The sequence below is a fragment of the Globicephala melas genome, chromosome 18, assembly GCF_963455315.2.
Source record: "Globicephala melas chromosome 18, mGloMel1.2, whole genome shotgun sequence".
Classification (NCBI taxonomy): domain Eukaryota; kingdom Metazoa; phylum Chordata; class Mammalia; order Artiodactyla; family Delphinidae; genus Globicephala; species Globicephala melas.
This window is the reverse complement of record NC_083331.1, coordinates 9,663,741-9,682,613: the sequence shown is the minus strand read 5'-3', so window position 1 is coordinate 9,682,613 and position 18,873 is coordinate 9,663,741. Positions and strand designations below refer to the sequence as shown.

General features: G+C 34.5%; 1 protein-coding gene across 1 annotated transcript in view; it reads right to left on the bottom strand.

Annotated features, from left to right (window-relative positions):
• Nucleotides 1-18,873, bottom strand: part of RFC3 (replication factor C subunit 3) — a 559,111-nt gene that overhangs the window by 527,976 nt on the left and 12,262 nt on the right. The window contains exon 2 of the mRNA XM_070044071.1: nt 11,127-11,228. The gene's annotated coding sequence lies outside the window, so the exon portion shown is untranslated. The remainder of the gene's footprint in view (nt 1-11,126; nt 11,229-18,873) is intronic.

The following is an 18,873-nucleotide window of genomic DNA, read 5'->3' as shown; positions in this document are numbered from 1 at the left end:
GCTGGTGCTTCCCAAACTTTTCACATTTTGCAGGCAACATTCATGATTTCTGTCACATTCTGTACCACCTACACTATTATTTATTTAATATTTTTAGGGACAACCTTTCTTTTTAATTTAATTATAATCTCAGCTAATTACTCTGAAATCACAGTTGTATGGGCTATTTTTATCCTAATACATTATATACATACATATAAAAATATCATTTTTGTCCACCAACATTATATACAATATGCTTTGGGAAACAGATGCCTAACAGCAGGGTCCCAGGACATTGGTGGCAAGAGAAAGGTAAAAAGCCAGGCCAGAGGGTGCCTTAAATACAGATATTTTCTGAATCAGTTTCCCCAGTTGAACTAATAAAGGAACAATCTATTTCGGTTATATTTGATATTCTTATAAGGTACAATTAATAAATTATCTGCTTTTATTCCAAACATCTCCAGAATACCTTTTTACTTCAAAACATGTCCAACAAAACCTTAGTATCTGTTGCCATAATTGTTATTGGAGATGTGCAGTGACTTTCAGGAAAATCAAGGTTTTTGCACATACAAGGACAGCCATATTTTCAGCCACTAGTCTTATGGGGACTTTAGCAAATGTTTTCTACTTTTTTATAGTGGGATAAATACCTCCATATTTTCCCCTAAACAGCTCAGGGAAAAACTGACTTTAACCTGCATTTTGGTGAAATAAAACTGCTATTCCTGAGTAGAATTAACTCATATATGTGTTGTTTTGTTTGTTTGCCTCAAGATAAACTAAATATAGGATGCATGATTTTAATATAATGTGACAGATTTCCATTTGCTACACATAGAAATTAATTTCATTATTTGATACTTTACATTTTATAAAATAGGGTTCCTCCCTTCAAAGCTTTTCCAGACTAGATGGGGAGACAAAACTAATAAACATGAACCAATAAATTAAAAATCAAGTACAATCTATTTAATTGTGGAAACGGTATGTAATTCCATGAAACTGAATTTACTTCATATTGATTAAAAAGTCAGTATTAGAATCATTTTTTCCTGTTGGTTTTCTTTCTCATATAAAAATTCTACAAAGAGTTATATTTTATATTTTTGTAGCTGTTTGATAAATGCTACATAAAATCAGATCCCTTCAGAGGTTTTCTTTTCTTTCTTTTTTTTTTTTTTTTCTATTGTGACTACGCAGGGCATTCTAACCATGAAGCAAAAAAATAGGAAATGGATCAGGAGGAAAAAATTTCCATCTAATTTTGTATTATCTTTGAAAAGGAGGCTGAAGTTGCTAATCTGAATAGCTATTTTATGCATACGGTTTTTACTGTACAATAATAGAAGAAAAAAATCCTTAGAAAAATGTGAAAAATAAAGACAATTAAAATATATCTCAAGGTATATTTCTGCAACTCTTAAGATACATATTGTGTATTCAATAGAATAAATTGACCAGTAAGCTCCCTTTATGACTTACTATGTGTACAAAGCATGGATACAATGGAGTATTGACCTCACAGACATTTTTTTAAGATTTGTAAATGAACAGATTGGCATGTACAGTATTAGATATTTAACTAGAGCACACATTTCCCAGGGAGCTATAACCTTTATGTGAATTTAAATGGTAACACTTTTTTTTCTATATAGATACAGACCGTACCTTATATTTTTAATGTTTATAGTTAATGAGCAGAGATGTTTCTTAATAAACGCATTATCTAGGCTTCTCAGGGGTTGACTGGGGCTACAGTAGCCTAGATTATTCTTGTAATTAGAGCAGGAACCCCCATAACTATCACTATTCACTATAGGGACTTAAAGGAATAGAGAGCAGAGGCTACAGAGCCATGATTCTTCGTTACAATAATGTAGAAATGGAATATGTGTCTTGGGTAATTTACTACATTAAAGTTTACATTTAGAAAATAGTATAGAAGCTATTTAGAAATGTAGTTTATAACCTAGAGCCATTTGAAAAAGTTGCATTATACCAAAGAAAATCTGGTACCCAGAAAGAGAATCTAGGGACAATTAAAAATTGAAGATTAGGATATTACTCTGCAGGCAGTGGAATAAAAGAGATATTTCACTCTACCTGTTTAAGTAAATACACAATTATTTATCTCTGTTTTTGCTTTTCAATTTAATTAATATTTCCTAGGCTTTGATATGTCCCAGCAGGCTGCTAACTTCAGATCATTGGTCTAATATTCCCCTTTGTTCTTTTCTTTCTCAACCATCTATGCACTGAGTTTGTCTCAATAACTTCCCTGTTCTCATAAGCGCACAAGCTCTTAATTCCCAGAAGAAGAATACTTCTAGGTCCTCTTAAATTTTCCCCTTCTCACATCTAGTCATTTTGCAAAAGGTGAACAGATTTCTGTGGCTGGCAACCACATGCTATAGAGCAGGTCACGTCTCATTTCTGGACTCCTGAATAGCATCTTTATCCCCTGGAAAGAGGGAACGGGGTATAAGGGTCCACTGCCCACATTAGAACCTGTTCAACTTTCTGTTATAGAGCTGGTGAACTGGAACACAAAATAACTGCTGGCAACAATGGGGCAAGAGTGTGGTACAGTAAAGAAGGAGCATGGCCCAAGTCTCTCTGACTCCTGGAAGAGAGTGTCTGAGTTGTGTAACCAGTATATAATATAAGATATGCAGAAAGATACAGGCACTACAGACAGCTACTACACTTAATTTTTAACTATCTATACATTAGAAATTCTTGTTCATTCTCAAAAGCAAAATAACCTTAAAATATAATAAGTTGAACTTGTGATATAGATTTTAGGGATTGAAAGAATTTGGTTCATTTTGTAAAGAGTTCCTCACGTGGGTAATTGTGATGGGATGTAATATGAATTTTAATTGCCAAGCCAACCAAAAATGAAGATAATTCTACATGTCATTCCTTAATGCATAAAACTCATCAGAATGGAATCTCAGATCTTCAGAGAGAAGCAGATGTCTTCCCCTTATGTATCTGCTAAATGCCCAGAAACTTCAAAATGTGCACAGAAGGAGCTATCAGACACCAGACTGGAAATCCTGCCAATCCTTGAGGATTGGAATCTCCACCAAAGGATTCCTCCTTAGGGACACCCAAAGCAAGGTGCAATGCAATGCCTCCAAATCTCAGGATGCCTGGCGGTATGAGCATCATGAATGATGTTAAGAAGAAGCATCTAATGGGAGCACATCATTTACTACCATAGGAGCAGTAGAAGGTAGTGTTTATATTTCCTCCCCTGAGCCACGTCTCTCTACACATCTTTCAATCAGAGCTTCAAAGAAAATTTCAAAACAAATCCTGAACAAAACCCAGCGTAATGTTTTTTTTTTTTTCCCAACCATGACTGTATAACCCTTGCTGCTGATAAAGAACTCAGTATGTGCAAGGTGACAGACGCTTCATTTGCTAAGTCTGGGAAGAGGAAGAATTGGGGGGTTATGCTTTCCCACAGCTGCCCCTCTATGAAACTCCTCTATAGGAAACTCAGTTGGGAGCTTTCCTTCAAATTAAGCCAACAGCCTATAATCTGATAAAGAAGAAAGATTTGCATTATGAAGAGAGTTTCAGTAAATATTTTGGAAACAAATTAGAAAAGGGCAAGAGTGAACAAAAAGCAATCCATCTAGTGATGAGTTGTTACCTAATTACAGTAGGAATGATTCTTGCAAACGTTTGAAGAATGGCTCCTCTACATTCCGTTTTAATACATTATAATACTCTTGTCAAGAAAAATGAGGGACAAGAAGGTCATTAGTAAGCTTTTATATGGGGGTAAAATTGGTAACATAAATTACAAAGTTCAAATCATCTATCAGTATCTTGATACATTCCCAAATTTTGCTTATTCTGTGCCAAGATCAATGGTATTACCATCCAACTGATAGAAAAATCAAGTCCTCAAATAATATAACTTGCACTTGTGAATAAGCAGCTGGATGTTAGGAACTGTGACTTCCTGTCCCATATTTTTTTACTAATGCCTTTACTGATGCAGTGCCAGAGGGAGGCCTAGCTTAAAAAGAGACAATGAAACAGAATAGTCATTACATTAAACTTGTGCTTAGAAATAGCGACATGCTGGCTTTTTCTTTAGATAGCAGATTTTTAACACAAAGAAGCATAACTCTCTTTATTCATTTTATTTTATCTGTATTTTAACCTACTAATCAAAAGGAAAATTAATATTTCTGTCTCAAAGTTTAGTTAATAATTTATTCTGTTGCCATTTTATCATAACCAAAATAAATACAGTACAAGAAATAATCGGTATAATCCATTACACTTTAAATTCATGATGAAACACTCCTGTAATTATAATTTCCTGAGGCTTTTGTTTTATAATTTCCTGAGGCTTTTTTCCTGAGGCAGGCTTTTTTTAAACCTTTCTTCTAACTGAGATGTTACCTCTATATGCTGAAGCTTACTTTCTATTCACTTTCTCCTCATTTAATGCTTTTTTCCTCTAACTTCATGACCTAATTATTATATAAAAGTATTAAATCCTTAAAATTTCTTTAGAATCATTCCCATTATTAGCCATAGACCCTCCCTTCAGGGAGGGCTTCCTGGAGATGATTTTTTTCTTACTAATCTGCATAAGCTCTTCATGTCATGATATTTATATATATTTACAGTCATATTTAATATTGTCAAACGGTTCTTCGAAGTATTTGACCATTTTACACTTTTACCAGTGAGATGTAAATGGGAAGTAGCACTAAAGTTTACATTGCTCTTCTTGGTTTTTGACAAAGAATAACACTGATACAACATCATATACAAGATTATTTGAGTTTTACAAGATTTTTCTAGACCTGATGCTAAATAAATGGGGCTTTTGGCTATTTACACTCAGTTAAATCAGAATGGCTAGTTTACCCAAAGAGAAGTTCCCGTATTCATTTTCTCTTCCATTTCTATTAAGACAGTAATGGTTATTGGTAGTTTAAAAACCTGTAAGGCAGATATATAGGAAAAATCAATTCCTTAGCTTAATATGTTATTAGAATAATTCTGTCCAAAAATAAAGCTCAAATATATTTCTTATTCAGTTTATTCTAAAATTTATATAGACATATATGAAAGCAACCCTACTGTAATTAGGTAACAACTCATCACTAGATGGATACACACACACACACACACACACACACACACACATATATATAACTATATATAAACACACAATCAATAAATCTTTTTGAAACGTAAGGTAACAAATCTCCCTTGGATAAATATATAGCTACATGCAAACTCTGTAAATTATGTTGAGGCCTTATAAATATATTAAATAGACGACCTTATACATTTAGTGTATTCACTCTTTAATCTCATTCATATGCTGGGACTTTCTGATATATTCAACAACCCAAGAAACAAATTCTTACTCAATTATTTAGTGCCTGGTGCTAGATAGCAGTCCTGTGCAGACAGGGGACACCACGGTACCAAAGCTAGATTGGACCACAAGTGAAATTAAATTGATAGCTTACCTCTGGCACTATATGATTTCTCTTAAACGTTTGATATCCCTAGGAACTATTTAAGAAAAGTTTCAGAGCTCTTCTTTCTAACATTTTATTACAAATAATTGCCCCAGGAGTGTGCTAATCACCTTACAGAACTTTACAAAAGTCATTTGACCCCAGTGAGCTAGATGGTAGCTTACCTACCACTGCCACCAAATCAGATTCAATGCCCCCAGTCATCACTGGCATTTCTGAAGTTCATCCCAGGCCTTCCATACCTGTTTACTACTCTCTCTGCAAGTCCAAGCTTCCTCTCTTTGTCTTTATCATGATTTACTGTAAGTACCAAAGCAAGATGGCCGGAGTCCCCATAGAAACACACATCGTGATAAAAGACTCCATGCTGCAGAGTGACTGGGAACTACTACTGAGGAATAATGCCTCTAGGTTAATAATGCCTGTTGAACAAAGTCACTTTAGTTTCCCAGGTGTTTTCTCCCTAACACCTCATGCTCTAAAATATCCTAAATATTCATTTAAATGATGGACAAAGACTGAAATCCCTAAATACCAATATCTTTAAAAACAATCTCTTCATTTCCTAAAGATATGCAAACGCACAAACACATTTTGACATTTTATTAATAGTTAGTGATGTATGGCCCTATGTAGTGACTTCTAAGAGAAGCATCAGTGATTTCAAGAGAAGGGGGACTCCCAGCATGAGATGTGCACAGGGCATTTAACACAGCTATTTTGACACTGGGGATGTTTTGACCCTGTTTTTATAAGCACAAGTGTTTCAAACAAAGTATACTGACTTTGATGAAAAAATACCAGAGCAAATTTTATTAGCCAATAGATCAATTCTCTATACAATGCAGGCGAGCCACTTTTACTTTTGTCCACTTTCATTTTAATTTTTCTGAAATGATCCATTGCTATCACTTTTCTATATAAATTAACTGAAGACTGGACTCCTGGAGCAATTTTTGTCCATATTAAGTTTTATCAATTATAGCTTGGCCACTGTAAATTTGCTCTTTTGGCCATTATTTCTATGAAATTCCATTTTCTATAATCTAAATATTACCAAACTTTAATTCTTCTGTTGATTTATAGTCCATAACAGATTCCACCTTGTGCAGTTTTAGCTGCTGTCAGTTATATTTTGTGTTTATTACTTATACTAGATCTAATTTTCCCTGAATCACTATTAGTTGTTTTCACAAAGATGTCATCATTCTTCACTGTGCTCTCCAGTTAAAATTTAGCCATTTTCAGTCTTATTTTGTGTTTGTTATTCTTATCAGAATATTTGTTAGGAATCTTACTTAAGAGTTGGGCCTTTGTATTTATTTCTTGGAACCAAAATATTAGTGGTGGGTGTAGGCACCAGGCAGGGTGGAAGCATTCTGCTTCAGCAATGTATCTTTAAACCATGACCAAGTGAAGCTTCAATAAAGTTTTGGAAAAAAGCCAATGAGTGCAGTAAAGCACAAGAATTGCACTGTGGGAATATTGGAAGGGCACTCAATGGCTTGCTTAAGATATAGAAGAATAAGAGATTACTGAACCATCAAATTAGACAACTAAGAAGAAGCTGAAAACTGAAGCCACAATACAAAGTTATTTAGTGTACATGCTAGAACCTATATAATATGGTAAGTGATAGCAGGCCTGCTATAAGCTAGATGAAATGAGAAATAGACTATGGAAGGATGGAATTCGGACACTGCAAGGATTGCCTACTAATAGGTAGTACCTAAGGGCAGTACCCCTTCTACTGCCTAATTCTATAAAAAACCTCCAGCTGGGAACTAGATGTCTCTGACCTGGCAAATTTCTCACTTCTCCCAGGTTACTTTGACAAATAATTTTCAGGAGGCGTGGGGGAACTGGGTGTATTCACCATGCCCTTGATAATGTGAGCTTCCATACCTCTTCTTTGCAGGCTCCATAGAAGTGAAAGTGAGAACAGCCTTGAAAACAATAGTACACAATGTTTAACATAAAATGAAGTGCTATGATTATGAAAGGGGAAAATCTTTGCTTATACAGGGTCTTCAGAAATGCCAGAAACTGTGCTAGTGGCTGAACTTGTACGAAAATCTAGACTTAGTCTCTGAGTCTAGGCCGTTAAGAGAAGATGAGGAGGTATAAAACATTGTGGTATGTTCTGTAACAGGTATAGGTACAAGTGTTTTAAAAGCACAAAGGAGAAAGTAATTAATCAGGCATGGCAAAGCCTTCCAAAGAAGGTGGTATTGATTTGGGTCTTGAAGGATGAATAACTAGGAAGTTGCTTATGAGAGAAGGAAGAGAAGAGAATAGCTAGGATATTCTGGATCAAGTCCATGGCTATGAGTTGAGGTTAATGTCAATAACGATGCCCATCTATGCAATCTTTTGATCTGTTTTGAGGCAGAGTCCTGAGCTGAGTGAGAATCTGCAGGAGTCTATGGGCAATTGATGCTCTCATGCTCTCTCCATTCCCAGGTTCGGAGGCACAGGTCACTGATCACAGTGGTATGCAAAGATTCCAGAATCCATGGGGAATTTGCTTTCTTTAAACTTTACTGGTATAGCTCTCTATTTAAAGTCACCAAATAGATTACATAATTTATCAAAGTACAACTTTTTTAAATCTTTTTTTTTAATTTGACCAAAAGCAACAAAGTGGCTGACTTTAAAAAAAATAGTGAAAAAATCCTTAGCAGTATCTTACCCCGTTCATTTTTAACAGCTCCTGCAACACTTATGCTCAATATAATTCTTGGTGACAGGGTTTCCTTTGTTGTTTTTCTCTTCTCAACTCCCAACTATCATGCTAGGAAATCCTCTAAAATTTATAATTTTACTTATAATTATTAATTGATATTTTTATCATATAGCATATTTGTAAAACATGGTTTCAATTTTTTTTAATGAGTCATTTTAGGTAAGTCTGTCCTTTTACCCACAAAATTAACATTGTTTTGCTATATGCATAGTTCATTTTTTTAACCAATATATAGTGATAGTTTTGCACTCCAGAATGAATAAGACAGGATCCCTGACCTTTGGAGAGCTTAGAGGTGTACATTTTAAAACTGTTCCTAATTATTAAGCATGAGAAGTTAAAAGTACTATATGATTTCAGAAGAAAAAGAGATTTATTATTTTTTTGTGGAGAATCCAGGAAAGCATTATGGAGGAAGTGGCATTTGACCTGGGCTTAAGTGTTGGATAGACAATGAACACACAGGAATGGAAAAAGGTTATTCTAGGTAAAGAGAAAAATAAAATAAGGCCATATAAGCTAAGAGGTACATGTAGCCACATTGGATAATAAACAGATGTTTACAGTCACTTGAGGGCACGGTCATAAAGAAAATTATGGATGAAAGAGCTTTCTCAGTTTAAAAAAAACAAACAAAAAAAAGCCCATAGGAAATAGCTGAAATAAATGTGAAGATTTAATTTTTAAATTTGGATATAATATCTTCAAAAATCACCACTTACACACATTAAACCCAAAATTTACACTGGCTCTAGATCTCATAAGAAAAAGGTAACACTGAAATGAGGTTCAGAACCAAATAACATTCAAGAATATAAACCATCTATTATACTCAGATAGCAATGGAAATGCTATCTCAGCTATGAATATTTTTTAAAAACCTGAAGTGAGATATTAAGCTGCTAAAGTTTAAAAATATGATCAGTTTTTTCAGGCTGACTGAGAAAACCGAAGGCCAGATTGTGTTACTCTTCAATTTGTGGTTGTGGTTTCAGCAGAAAGAAATGACAGCGTGTTAGTCACATTATATGGTACAATAATGGCCCTTGGGTGGGGTTATTATCAAATAATAACACCTTTGAAACTGTTTGACTAATGCTGTAAATTATCTCTGTATTGTACAAAAAGCATTACAGTATGATTTTTTGATTACTTTGGATTGCAAAGGATTAGCAAGTAGTGCTCAAAAGCAGCTAATTTAGGGGATTTAAAATGAAGAGCAGTCTGGAGTTTCATGGCTATTCACTGAACTTGATACACTGGCAGAAGGCAGTAAAGACCTTCAGTCAGGTATGCCAGCACAGATCTCTCAAATCCAACTTGTAATACACATTTAAAGTCACTCATAAAAACATTTTAAAAACAGAAGAAATGTAATGGAGGAAAAGAAGCATTTCTAAGTAATGCAATTAAAAAAATAACAGGAAAGAGTATTTCTGGCAATAATCACAGGGACTGCACACAGAGTCTGTCAAGGGAAAAACACCTTCAATTTGGAAGCAAACAGCTGTAGAACAAACGGAATAAAAGGACTCAAGTAAATAATTTTTATCAGAGTGTCAAAAACCTGTTCAGGTTCTCTGCAAAGATTTTGAACTCTAAGTTCTATAGATCATTTATTTTCTTTTTCTTCTTCTTTTTTTAATCTAAATTAACAACATTCAGGATTTCATCTTTGTGCAAAGCTGACATCTATCTGTTAGGAATCCAGACCAAAAAAGAAAAATCCTTCCAAGTTTATCTGGATTAATAACTTTACAAACTTATGAACTTCTATAGCAAACTCAAAGAAAAAACTGAAAAAAGTTAAGGAGGTAACACAGAAAGACAAGATTCTTAAGCATTTTTCTTAATGCAATGGCAGCAACAGTGGCCTTGGAGAGAAATAACACTTTTCTAAAGCTTATTAATGCCTACACTGAAGGCATTGAGAAAAATACACCATCCATACAAAGAACGTAAGTCTGTGGAACTATTGTCAACAGATTGCAGAAGAGACATGGAAAGAACTCAAACCAAACACAAAATTGCATTTAATTGTGTGGGACTTTATCTGAAGGGCTCTGATTTTGTGTTTCTAAATCCTTTCAGTCTAACCAAAGCCCCAAAATAAAAAGCTAAAACTTACCTGATAATGTTACTGATTCTGAAATATATATATTTAAGTTAAAGATGAGCAATGAGGGATTTTAAGAATTTTTAAATGGTGGATAGCTTGTGTGCACAAAAGGATTTTTTAGTTATATACTCTCTAAGGTGGTTGGTTCTCTCTGGGATGTTGCTGCCAAGACCTGCTCAACTTCACCTGGCAACAATTTTTATGATGCCTGAAAGGACCCCTTTATTGTGGCCCAATGTTCACAAGATCTATTATTCAATTCTCCCACATTTTCAGGTGGCATTTCCCATGTTTTTAGTTATCCTAGATTCTGTTGAAAGGGGGAAAAACAAACAAAAGCAGTCCTTTCTTCTTTTGAAAGCTAATTCTTTTCCATTTTAAATAATTTCCTCTGTTTCCCTAAGATGTTATGTTTTGAAACAGTCTATATAGAGACTGTTTTGGCCTTTTTAAAAAAGTCTAAACTAAAATCTTTGAATTTAAGTTTTCAAACCAAGTTAAAGTTCTGTTTGGGAAAAAAATTTTTATATAAAAAAACTTTCAAAAAAGTTACAATGTGGCATAGCTGGGTAGACAGGTAAGTAAATATATTCTATTCTTAGGATACTACCTACAATGTAAGTGATTGTCTTAATTTATATCAAGCTAACAGAATCTGAAAATAATATCCACATAGAGCTCACACTTATGTAATAAAATACCATAGACTGGGTGGTTTAAACAACAGACATGAATTTCTCACGGTTCTGGAGGCTGGAAAGTCCAAGATCAAGGCACCAGCAAATTTGGTTCTTGGTGAGGGCTCTCTTCCTGGTTCACAGATGGCTGTCTTCTCCCTGTATCCCTATATGGCAGAGAGAAGAAGCTCTGGTGTCTCTTCATCTTCTTAGAAAGGCACTAATCCCATTATGGGGACTCTACCATCATGACCTCATCTAAACCTAGTTACCTCCCAAAGGCCTCACCTCCTAATACTCACATTGGGGGTTAGTGCTTCAACATATGATTTTAGGGAGGACACATTTAGTCCATAAAACCAATTACATGATATTTTGAAGCACCTTAACGTCTCTCTTCTCTAGCTTTACTATATTCCAATTGTATTCAAGTCCTTTCAAAGCTAAGGTGTCTCTGAATGTCAAGTTTTGTGCTTAAATGGAACTTCTTTTAGCTGAAAAAAATAGGTGGTGCTTTGGGGAAATAAAACATAACATTATCAAGAAACTTCCCAAAGCTTCCCATTCTGAGTTTCCAATAAAGAACAAAGTAGCAGTTCAAAAAACATTTCCAGACCACCCAGTATACAGTATACACAGTGCTAGTACTGGGATTACAAAGATAAATGAGACACAATTACTGTCCTGAAGAAAGTATAACAAATAATAAAACAGTAAATCTTATCAAGAATTTGAATTCATAAACTTCAGAAAAGCAAGCAATCATTTCCCTGAATAAGCTCATTGCAAAATTAATGGTTACAAGACTTTTAAAAACATTTTTGTAGAATACTATATGCAACTTCAAAAGGAGATTTTTCTTTTCTGGATCTGTATAGGATTATTATGCTACTTGGAAATAATCATTTCTTGGAAATAATCACAAGTCATTTAAATGCCAAAGTGAAGTCTGAATTTTAAAATATCAAGTTCAGTTTATTTAAGTTTCTAAATGAGCAACACAGTATCCTAATTTATATATCTATGGCTAAACGAGCAACATTAAGGATTTCTTTGCACAAGATATCTTATCTCGTGTTAACTTACTGTACTCAATGGTGCCCTATAGACTGAATGAGAGGTAGGATGATTTCATCTAGTTGGGTGTTGCTTTGATAAATCCTTTTCTCTTTTCACATGATGAATCACCAAATGTCTACTTCAGGTAAGAAGCAGGAGTCTTTCTTTATCTAAATCTCTAATTCATTATCAAGGAAGATAACTTAAGCATGCAGAAGTTGATAAACCCGCCACAAACCCAGAATGTTTAAAATTATTTTTGTAAGTCATTTCCAGAATGGGAATAAATAAGTGAGAAATAAAAGGAAGGAAGGAAAAAGGGAAGGGAGGCAGGAAGGGGATGAATAAACATTGACAGCATCCTTTACGAATATCTAAACATCATTATTCCAAAAGAACAAGTAAGCATCATCTTGATTTTATAACTTCCATTTCTTTATGAATTTCTCTACAAGAAATCTGATACACTGAGAGTCCATTACATTGTGCAAAATGCCAGTCTTAACAGCAAATAAAACAGCATTAACCTTCATTTGTTATTACTTTCAGCAGTTCTTGCCTCACCAGTTAAGAAACCTGTGTCTGAGAAAGCTCCACAGCCACTGTTGTGTCACATATGTTTCTGAGGAAGAAACATGATTATGCCCAAATCTGGGGCTTCAGAAATGAATATGGTAGCATCAGACTATAAAAATGAACCTAATACTAACTAAAGATTGAATATCACAGAGCAATCAGCAAAATCCTTTTACCCGAATTCTGATATTAAGCACTAGTACCTTTCTCTCAAGTTTTTAAGTGAAGATACTAAAGTATGGAGAGGATCAGGGATTTTCCCAGAGTCCCTTAGCTGGTAAACAGCATGACAAGACACAACCAATATTTTCTGACTGCAAAGTTTTGCTCTTTCCATTAGCTCACCATCCTCTAGAAACATCTGGCTATGCGTGGGTAGGACTGAAGAGGAACAGTTGTTTAGGATGATCAACAACTTAGAAAATATTTCAGAACAGCACTAGAACTTTGTGAGAATTTAACCAGGGCATTGAAATTTGTAGCAAAAACAGTTCTTCCAATTACAACAAAATTTCATAAGAAAAGAGGTTTATATCTAACAGGATAACTCTTTTCTTTTCGAGAAATTTCACGAGAAAAGTTTATGCAGACAATTAGAGCCATCCAGCTTCTCAGCTGGTCCGGGCTCCACTTTAAAATAAACAAGGCTTCTCCCCTACAGCAGCTTTGCTGAGGCTCAGCTGACTGGATTCTGGGCTCAGAGAAAGCCTAGGTCTGAGGTCTCTGGATTGAAAAAGAGCAATGGATTAAGTGTCAGGGTACCTAGATAGTAGTTTCAGTTCAGGTACTAGCTTGCTATATATGACCTTAAGCACATTTTAAAATCTTCTGTGATTACTTCACAATATCTTTCCATAGTTACTTCAGAACATTAGCTAGCCTCTCAAACTGTGGTCCTCAGACCACAAGCTCAGAATCCCCTGCGGCTCTTGTTGTAACTGAAGATTCCTGGGCCCCATTCCAGACCTACTCTATCAAAATATCCTAACATGAATCCAGAAAAACCCAGGTGCACTTTTAAAATTTGCACACTTAAAATTTACAAACTAACGGGACGGTCTTTATAATAAACCACACATTTTCCATCCTAATCCCAACATTTACTGGCACATGACTTAACTTTCTCTCTGGGGAATTTGCAACCCCAAGGCTTTTCTTCTCAGTCATATCCAGCCAGCTCAATCTTTCTGGACCTCACTTCTCCCAGCTGTAAAATGAGTATGACAACTTCTAACTTATTGGGCAGATATGAAGAACAAATGAGATAATGCATTTATAACTTTAATGTGTCTAATAGAATTCCTAACACATAACAAATCCTTGATAAATGTTACATACTTTTCCTTTGTAATAAGATCATTAGCATAATGATAGCAGATATTAATTCAGTACTAACTATATGTGGTACAGGCAAGTTACATATATTAACGCACATAATTATCACAACCCCATGAAGAAGGTACTATTATTATCCTCAGTTCCTCTCCAGAGGAGGATCCTGAGACACAGAGAATTGGGTACACAGAGAATTAGGTAACTTGCCTAAGGTCACACAAACAGTAACTGAAGGAATCACAAGCCCTCTGTGATTCTGATACAGGGTGAAGTTGGAGAATTGCTGCCTTATAACCACTACCTTTAAGAAATACATAGCAGAACTGTATTGCACTTAGAATCTACTAGGTTGGGGTCAGACAATTTTGATACAAACAGAATTTTGAGATTCACTGCCAAATTCAGAGGCTAAAAGAATTTACATTTCCTGTATATTTAATTAATGTTATCTATTGCTATATCAGTATTACACTATATAATTACTGCACCTTTAAAATATGGTTAAACATCTATTACCATTCTTTGAGCTGGATACTTGAAAGTGTAGAGAAGATATAACTGAAACTCACAAGCTCATGAAAGAAATAAGCACTTGGCATGTTCACCAAACCTTCAGTATAATACAACCAGGATCTTAATAATAAGATCCTGGTTGTATTATAACAGAAATCTTTTTCAAAAAAATTTCCTATGAATTTTGAAAAATAAATTGACTATGAATTTTTAAAATATTGATATAATTCTTGAAAAAATTAATGAAAATGCTCATTTTTATAATTGTAAATTATAAATATAAAAAATTCTACTCAGACTACAATAAAACACATAATTACAATTAACATATTGGTATATGTATTTCCTATTATTCCCTTTACAGTTATCTTTATGTTTCTGTAGTCAGAATCACACCATTTATGTGATTTTACTTCCTATATTTCACTTAACATAAAATTCACAAGCATTATCCCTTATGACATACTAGTTATAATCATTTTAATAACACCATAATATTCCTACTTGTGAGTTGTAAACTAACTATGGTTATCTTAACTAATCTCCTACTCAGTGTTTAGGTTGTTTCAAATTTTATATAATTATGAATAAAGCTACAATTAATATTTTTGCCCTACCCCATTTTAGGATTACTTCCATAAAAGAGAGTCCCAAGAGTATAACTGCAAGGCTAAATTCAACTATTTATTTCAATAAAAATTACCGAATTATTCATTGCAAATTATGTTGTAATTTAGTCTTTTAATATGTACTAAGATATGTAAAATGTTATATTCCTTGGATATTTCATTCAATTATTGTTCTATTCCTATATCAGCATTACAGTATTTTAGACATCATAGTTTTAAAATATGGTTCAATGTCTAGTATATCTTGTGTAACTCATTTCTCTTTCTTTCAAAATATTCTGTACGTTTTTTATGTGTATTTAACATTCCCAGATGAACTTTAGGATGATTGTGCCAAGTTGAAAAGCAAACCAAATCAAAATTTCATTATGATTTTCACTGGAATTGCATTAAATCTATAAAATAATTTGGAAGTAGCTGACTTCCTTGAAGCATTATTTTTGATATACAGAAGCATAATTTCTACTTCTAATTCTCTCAAAGCTCTATCATTTTTTATTCAAATAGGCCACAAATACTTCTCATTAAAGGTATTCTAAAAATTTATACTCTTGTTGCTATGGTGACTGCGACTCTCCTTTCATTAATTTTTAAACAGGTTTACTGAAGTATAATTTATATTTTAAGTATACAATTCAATGATTTTTTTAAAATAAATTACATTATTTTTAAAATAAATTGTGGTGCTGTTCAACCAGCACCACAATCCACTCTTAGAACATTTCTGTCACCACAAAAAGATTTCCCTTTTTGTTGGTGATTTCTTATTTGTTTCTGTTACAGTTGGAGAACTTACTTTTTATAATTGTAGTTCTTTTAAACATACTGAAATATTTTATGGTCTAGCATGTGCTCTATTTTGGAGAACACCCACATACACTTGGAAAAAACATGCATCTTGCTTTCATTTCACTGCTAGAGTGTTCTATAAATGTCAGGTCAAGTTGGCTGACAGCATTAAATGTTAAGTGATATAAAAGATTTTCTTGATGATTTTCCATCTAGTTGTGTTATCAATTATTGAGACTAGATCGTTGAAGTCTCCAACTATTATTGTCTATTTCTCTCTTTAATTCTGTCATTTATTGACTCCTGTAATTGGGGATATATGTTGAGTATGTATGCCATTCATAACCATTCTATTTTCCTCTTGAACTGACCATTTTCTCATTATGAAATGTCCCTCTTTGTCACAAGTGTTTTTTTGTCTTAAAGTATATTTTTTTTCTGATATTAGAATATTTACTCCAGCTCTTTTATGGTTACTGTCTGTGTGGTATATCGTTTTCCAGGATTTTAACTTCCAGTCTACTTGTATCTTTGAATTTAAAACCTGTCTCTTGTAGACAGCATATAGTTAGATCTTGTTTTGGTTTGTTTTAATGCAGTCTGACAATCTCTGCCTTTTGATTGAAGGACTTAACCTATTTACATGCAATGAAAATATTGATTAGTTGGACTTCTGCTACTTTGGTATTTGTTTTCCATATGTCTCAAGACTTTTGTGCCTTCTGTTTTTCTTTTACTGTCTTCTTTTATGGCAAATAGATTTTTTTAGTATACCACTTTAATTCCTTTTGGAGGGGGGAGTTTAAAGTTGTCTTAGTGGTTGTTCTTGGCATTACAATAATCTAATTTAGTACAATCTACTGTAAGTAATCACAATCTACTTCAGATTAATACTAATTTAATGCCTGAAAAATATAGAAGTTTTGCTCCAATATAGCTCCATTTCCTCCCCCTTCATGTTATTATTGTCACATATCTTATCTGTATATAAGCCCAATAACACAGTTTTATTATCTTATGCAACTGTCTTTTAAATCAGTTAATAAAAAACAAAAAACAAGTATTTATATAGTCCTTTATATTTACCTCTGTAATTACCTTTTTTTCCACAAGACTTTGTATTATGGAAGTTTTAGGCTTACAACCCAAATTTGAGAAGGAGGTACAGAGATTTCCCATATACCCCCTGCTCTCACATAGGCATAGAGGGCCTGCCCCATTATCAACATCACTCACCAGAATGGTACATATGTTACCAAGGATGAACCTACACTGACACAACACATCACCCAATGTCCATAGTTTACCTTAGGGTTCACTCTTGGTGTTGTACATTCTGTGGGTTTGGACCAATGTATAATGACACGCATCCATCATTAAAATATCACACATAGTATTTTCACTCTCAAAAATCATTCTGTGCTCTGCCTATTAATCTCTCTCCAGCCTCCCTGCAATCACTGATCTTTTAACAATCTCCATATTTTGCCTTTTCTAGAATGTCATATAGTTGGAATCATACAGTATGGAGCCTTTTCAGATTGGCTTCTTTCATTCAGTAATATGCATTTAAGGTTCCTCCATGTCTTTTAACATAATTACTTTTTCCATTGTTCTTTATTTGTTCATGTGGATTCAAGTTCCATCTGCTGTCATTTCTGTTCAGCCTGAAGATTTTCTTTAGTATTTCTTGTAAGGCAAATCTGCTAACAACAAATTCTCTGTGTTTCTCTGAGAATTTCTTTAATCTTTTTTCATTTTTTTGAAGTGTAGTTTTGCTGAATGTTGAATTCTTGGTTGACAGTTTTTTCTTTGAATATGTCATCCTGCTGCTTTCTGGCCCCTATTTCTGATGAGAAGTCAGCTCTTAATTTTATTGTGGTTGCACTGTATATGATGGGTCATTTTTCTCTTGCTGGATTCAAGATGCTCTCTTTGTTTTTGGCTTTCAACAGTTTGACTCTAATGTATCTTGGTATGGATTTCTTTTGGTTAATACTCTTTAAAGCTCATTGAGCTTCTTAGATACATAGATTAAAATTTTCCATCAAATTTGGAAAGTTTGGGGTCTTTTCTTCACAAATTTTCTTACCTCACACATTCTTCTCTCTCTCTCCTCTCTTTCTAAGGCTCCTGATATATACATGTTTGTATGCTCACGTGTCCTACAGGTCTCTGAGACTTTGTTCATTTTTCTTTCTATTCTTCAGAATTCATACCACCAAGAGAGAGAAACCATATACAATTTGAACAGATTTAATATAAAGAATTATAACATACAGCTGAGTATTCAAAGAATGAAGAATTGACTAGTAAAAAAATAAAACAGGCTTCCCTGGTGGCGCAGTGGTTGAGAGTCCCCTTGCCGATGCAGGGGACACGGGTTCGTGCCCTGGTCCAGGAAGATCCCGCGTGCCGCGGAGTGGCTGGGTCCGTGAGCCATGGCCACTGAGCCTGTGCGTCCAGAGCCTGTGCTCCGCAACAGGAGAGGCCACAACAGTGAGAGGCCCGCGTACCGCAAAAATAAATAAATAAATAAATAAAACAAAACCTCTTAAAAACTACAGAATTGGAGATATAAGGAGAAGCCACTATCCCTAGAGCTGAGATGGTGTACCTAAGGAAGGACCCCCTCCCTCCCATCTGAGATTCAGACCTTCTTGAAGTGGGCATGACCATGGCTCACTGAATGACAGAGAAGTCACTGTGGAGCTGCACCAGCAAAACTTGCTGGAAATCCCCCACTAGGGTGCTGGCAACATCTTTTCATAGGGAAGTATATCCTTGGAGACACTCTAATACAAAATTACCCAATGGGAATTGCCAGGGAGGGGGTAGCTGCTAGCCAGTGGGCACTGCTGACTATCATGTAGTTCAGGAGCTGGGTGCTGGAATAGCTGCCTGTACTGCA